Source organism: Azolla caroliniana, unplaced genomic scaffold, assembly GCF_043228905.1.
Source record: "Azolla caroliniana isolate FFs.n. ecotype wild unplaced genomic scaffold, voAzoCaro1.0.p SCAF_199, whole genome shotgun sequence".
NCBI lineage: Eukaryota > Viridiplantae > Streptophyta > Polypodiopsida > Salviniales > Salviniaceae > Azolla > Azolla caroliniana.
In genome coordinates, this window is record NW_028230634.1 from 30,903 (window position 1) to 36,902 (window position 6,000).

Genomic DNA, 6,000 nt, shown 5'->3' on the forward strand with positions numbered 1-6,000 from the left:
TCGTGTCCTTCACTGCCTCTAATGTTGTTATGTACTCAGCCTTTGTAGTTGACAAGGTCATGCACGCTTGAAGCTTCGACCTCCATGATATAGCACCACCACCATAGGTGAAAATATAGCCTAATGTTGACTTCCGATTGTCCGTATTGCCAACATAGTCAGAATCAGTGTAGCCTTCAACTTCGGTTGAGGTTGTCAAACCGAAAGTCAACTGAGTATCTTCGATCCCTCTCAAGTACCTGAAGATGTGCTTGATAGCCTCCCAATGCTTCCATCGTGGATTCGACATGTACCGGTTGACCACCCCTACGGCATAGGCTAGGTCGGGTCGAGTTGCCACCATTGCATACATGATACTTCCTACGGCCGATGCATATGGCATCTTTCCATTAACCTCTCACTCCTTGTTTGTTGAAGGAGAGCCTTTGTTTGATAGTCGGATCAACGTCGGAAGTGGTGTTGGTGTTGGCTTCACATTCTCCATGTTGAAGTGCTTCAACACCTTCTTGATATAGTCGTACTAGGAGAGTCGGAGTGTTAGCCGGTCAGCTAAGGAGCCGGACAAGTATGGAAGCGTCAGAGTCAACAATGTTCGGATGTACACAGAGTCGGAGTTGGATCGATGAGTCAACGTTTTGCCGAGTAAATAAAAAATAGATATTAGAATTAGTTAGAATGGTTTTGGTTAGTTCTTGTTAACAAGACAAGTGTAGTTCTTGATGAGTAAAGCCATCGACCACCTATAAAAAGGGGTCAAGGACATTGTCATACTATCGTTCTAATTTGAGTTTAATATAGTTATTAGTTATGGAAAATCTATGTCGCTTATTTTGTTACTATGTTCGACTCAGTGTTAAATCTTCTATTAATTATATTAAGTCAATTAGTCGATCACAGTACCTTATATTTGCATTCTGAGTAACCGACTCGTACGAAATTCAATTTTTACTTCTGTAATTTCTTGATAGAAATTTAGAACTGTTGAGAAGCCAATGTGACACAAGAATTTAGTAGAGGAAGAAGCAGACACAGAAGCCCTAAAAATAGAGATAAGTCTTATGCTAGGTCGAAATCTAGAGGAAGACCTACATGCTTTTATTGTGGAAAGCCTAGTCAGTTCCAAAAGAAATGTTGACATATTAGGAAGGACAAAGGCATGTTGATGAGGTCGAACCTAGAAAATTTTATGATGATAAAAACACCCTAACCATTGCAACTAGTGAAGAAGAGATGTTATTTATTTGTGAACAAGGTAGTGTGAACCTTGCAAATGTTGAGTGCTCTTGGGTAGTGGACTCAGGATGTCATATTCAATCTTGTTGAGAGACAAGTTCAACATTAGTGCGTAATACGATGCGTAAACCAGTGCGTAGACTGGGTGCGTAAATCGGTACACATAACATGGCCGTATTGGTGCGTAAACCGCGAGGCCGTTGGGAAGATATTCCTCGTAAGGAATAATTTTGGGAGTTAGTGTAGTAGGCTCATTTATGAGCGGTCAAGTACTGTCAGTACTTGTGTCAGCCTATTGACAGGGCTTGTATAAAAGGTGCTCACGGAGCACGGTGTATGTACAAATTGAGTATTATTTTGAATTGAGTTTCTGTGTGTTCTCTCTCTATCTCTCCCACGTACTGTGTGTATATCCTAAGCTCTCCATTAAACCTGCGTATTTCCTGTGTTCGTTTTCCTATTGCTTCCGCACATATTCTTTTACATGGTATCAGAGCGCAAGGGTTGAGAACCTCTGCAGCCGACATAGCTTGAAAGGAAAACCAACCAAGAAGAACAGGTAAAACCGATGGATAGAGGCATGGCTAGCTCGCTTCCGACGGAGAAGCTCGACAGAAACAACTACGTGTCTTGGTCCTACAAGATGCACCAGTACTTGCTCGGGCACGGTTACTGGAGCTATGTCGACGGAGCAAATGACACAACACCCAAATCGACACACAGAGATTTCCCGGCGTGGGAACAGTCGGCGAGCAGAGTACTGTACTGCTTCGCGTCTTGTGTGGGCGAACAACTCCTAAGCTACATTCGGGATGCAAAAACGCCGAAAAATGCTTGGGGAAATCTAAAGAAGATTTTCGCCGCAAGCACTATAGCCAAGAAGCTTCAACTTCGACAGGAGCTGAGCAACCTACGACAACGTGACTTGTCGGTGGTTGATTACACCTCGAAGATCAAAGAGATATGCGACTCCTTAGCCTCTATCGATGTGAACGTCGAGGAAGGCGAGATGGTGCAAATCTATCTCGGGGGACTGGTGTCGAAGTTCGAAGCGTTCCGAACTGTTGTGTGTACACGGGAGAATACGTCGTCGTTTTTCGACTTACAATCGATGCTCTTTATAGAGGAGAACCATGGGGGTGCGTCGACAAGCACGCATGCCGACAATAAGATGTTGTAAACAGAGGGAGATAGGCCTCGTGGTCATGGCGGACGAGGCGAGTCGGTGCACAATGGAGGCGGCCGACAGGATCAAGGAAGATGGCACCGAAGTGATGCTGACAACAATTCCGGACCCTCCGAAAACAAGGGGAGTCAAGGCGATGAGAAACGGCAAGGGAAATCCGCCACGGAATGCTGCTATTGTGGCAAGAAAGGCCACAGAGAGAGCGAGTGCTGGAAAAAGCGCGCCGATTCGGAGAGGATTGGACCCGGATCAGGCTCCGAACAGACCAACAAAGGAAACCAGCAGCGATCACACTACGCCAAAGGATGCGAAGAAGGGTCAGTCTTCGTGATGAGACACGAAGCAAACTCAATGAAGAAGATCACCTCGAAGTCGGATGAGGTATGGTACGTCAACTCCGGCGCGTCAAACCACATGACGTGCCACAAGGAGTGGTTCTCGTACTTGGAAAAACCGATGCAACCGAGAGTAGTCGCAATCGGAGACGACACTCCGCATCCGATCGCGAATGTCGGTGAAGTTACCCTGAGCCATGTCGGGCAAAAAGGGAAACTCATGAACGTGTTACACGTTCCAACAATCACGAAGAACCTGGTGTCGGTCGGACAGATCATCGACCAGGGGATGCAGGTTCGGTTCACGCATCTCAAGTGCTTCATTGAGGAAGAAGGCCGAGTTATTGCGCAAGGGCGCAGAGACGGGAGGATGTTTATCCTCGACTCTAGTGATGGTGGCACCGCAATGTTCATGAAAGGACAAAAAGTAGAGTCAGATATCGACTTATGGCACAAGCGGATAGGCCACGTCAACTATAAACGGCTTCAAGACCTGCAATTGAAACATGTGGTGTTTGGATTGCCCAAATTTAGTGGCCAGAAGGCACAAATTTGTGAAGCATGCCAGCTAGGGAAGCAACACCGACTTCCTTTCCCCAACGAGTATAACCGAAGACGGAACAAGCTCGACTTGATACATTCCAATGTATGGGGGCCGGCACAGAATGTTAGTCTTGGCGGGAGTCGATATTTCATCTCCTTCATTGACGACTATACGCGGCACACGTGGGTCCCTGTTTCCCAACAGTTTTAGCGAATATCCATACAGACAAAAATAGATCAAACATGCTTACTAAAATCCTATCTATGGTAAAACTTGTTACGTGCCAACGAAGGACTAGTTTGGTTGACTCTCCCCCTACAAGAGTGAAGGGTGAGTTTGTTATGCAAGGTTGTCCCTCCTTATAGGGGAGTTGGCTGGAAAGCCGAACCGAGACACGGTTGGCTGAAATCGGCCGAAGAGCCAAACCAAGACACTGCTAGAAGAATGTGTGTGTGTGTGTGTGTGTGTGTATGAGTTAGGTTAGTATATATATAGACATAGTGGTATTAGTTGCATATGTATGTGGGATAAATCATTGAGAGTATAATAGTGAGAGAAGCGTTAGAGTGAATGTGTGAGTAAGCGCAGGCGAGAGAGAACGCGTTGCAAGGAACGTGAGTGCTAACACAATGGTGGTTGTGAAAGAGAGATAGACATAGCTGTGCACCTGAGTGTGTGAGGAAGCAAGAAAAGAAGGACAAAACACAGAAGATAAGAGAGATAGAACAGAGAAGCTCTGAAAGCTTCAAAAGAGGGAAACAATCCACGACTGAAACTGTGGTTTTAGACAACTACCTGGGAGTACATTCATACTCAATCAGGTTCTATCATTCTAGGCTTGTATTCTTTCTCTGTCTCATAGTGAAATCTTGTTCATAGTGGTTTTTCCCTGGAATCAAGGTCATACCATGAGCTAGTATAATCGGACTCATACAATGAACGAGAGGCCTTAAAGGCTTGATGGGATATTCTATCATGTGGTTGGTTATGTACTCTGTGGATAACGACTACAAGTTGAAAAAGTGCCTCAGCCCTAATAATGTCATGTGGTACTGTCGATTTGCTTCGAAGTCTCTCTAATTGCATCCACATGAAAGATGGTAGTCTTGGAGCCCAAACCACTGATGCATACATAAGGGAGGGAGTCACTAATGAGTCAAAGAGCCACCCTTTAGTCAGTGGCTCTTGAAAGTATGCTTGATGGCATTGTCTCTTGAGGAGTGAGAGGGATGCATGTCCTCTCGTAAGTCTATCCTTTACTGCTTGTGTCATCGAAAATTTACCTGAGCAGGCATTGAAAGTGACTCCGAGATAGACATATGATCCAACCACCTCAATTGGGCTATGGGAGATAGTTATGTGACCCTTAGCTCTAACTTGGGCCGATGTGTGGAAGATAAGGACTTTAGTTTTCCCTAGATTCACTGCCAATCCTCGTTGTGCGCAAAAGTCATCTAAGGCATTAAGGTGCCTTTGTAGGTCATGTTCGGATTCCATGACCTATCATAATGGTCCTACATGTATTTGGGTCCATGGGGTTCCCCCTTTTATGTATGGGGGCCACTGTGTTCATAGTCCATTGTGGTGGAAAACCCTCCGCGAGGGCATGATTCAAGATTAGAGTTAGCAAGGGAGTTAGGCACTCTCTCGCATATATGATGTGTTTTGCTCGCAATCCTATGTGGTCCATGGACTTCCTATGTTGTAATTTCTTTATGACCTTCACGACCCTAGAGGTTGCGAAAAGTGTCCCCACCGTAGGTCGGGGTGTAGAAGGCATTGGAATGGGTGGTTGGTTTGGGATTTGGTAAAGTCTCTCTGTATATGTGTGCCAGGTTTTGGGATCTTCGATGGGTGTTTGTGGTCTTGGTTCCCGTAATCTCTTCCATGCAGTGGCGCAATCGCTACTCATGAGCATATGGTAGAGTTCCTAATATTGGGATGCCTCCCATGCTCGTCTCTTACGACGTGTCATCTTGCGCATTTCTTTGCAAGCTTGTATTGAGGTAATACTACCACTGAGTTGCGATATTGTAAGTTGTCTATGTAAGTTCCAACAATCCTCATCATACCATCTATTTTGTGGCATAGATCCTAATCTACCTTGATTGGAGTGTTTCGTATATGGGAAACTACTAACTGTTGCGGAGTGAAGGATGTGTGTGAGTTTCGTACTAAGGCTCTCTAAAGGTAGGGAGGGATCAAGGGAGGAGAGATGGGCTTGAACACGTTGAGAGTATATGTCAGAGAGCTCATGTGTGAAATGTATTGTGGTGTGATGGCGTGGTTGACTAGATTCGGTGATGTTAGAGATATCGCATTTTAGCTCGAAGTATAAGACACTATGGTCCACGCCAATAGGGCATGGGGCCACCCGGAAGGAGTTAATCATGTGGGTAGTTTCAGGGCGTCCTATTAGATAATCAGTTGTGCTTTCCCCTGCTCCATGTGGGAAACACGTGAGCTCTTTCGAGTTTGGCCACTTGGCTAAACTACTATACATATATGACCATCTGGTGGCGACTGCCAAGTTCGAGCAAATGATGGAGAGAAAGAGAGAGAGAGAGCTCCTAGAAGAATGAGCAAAGCCAAGGAAGGAAGTTAATAAGAAATAGTTTGTACATACATATCTATTATATGTGTATTGTTTGGGCTTATGATGAGGAGAGGGGCTGAACACTAAAACTAAGGCTCTTCTTGTC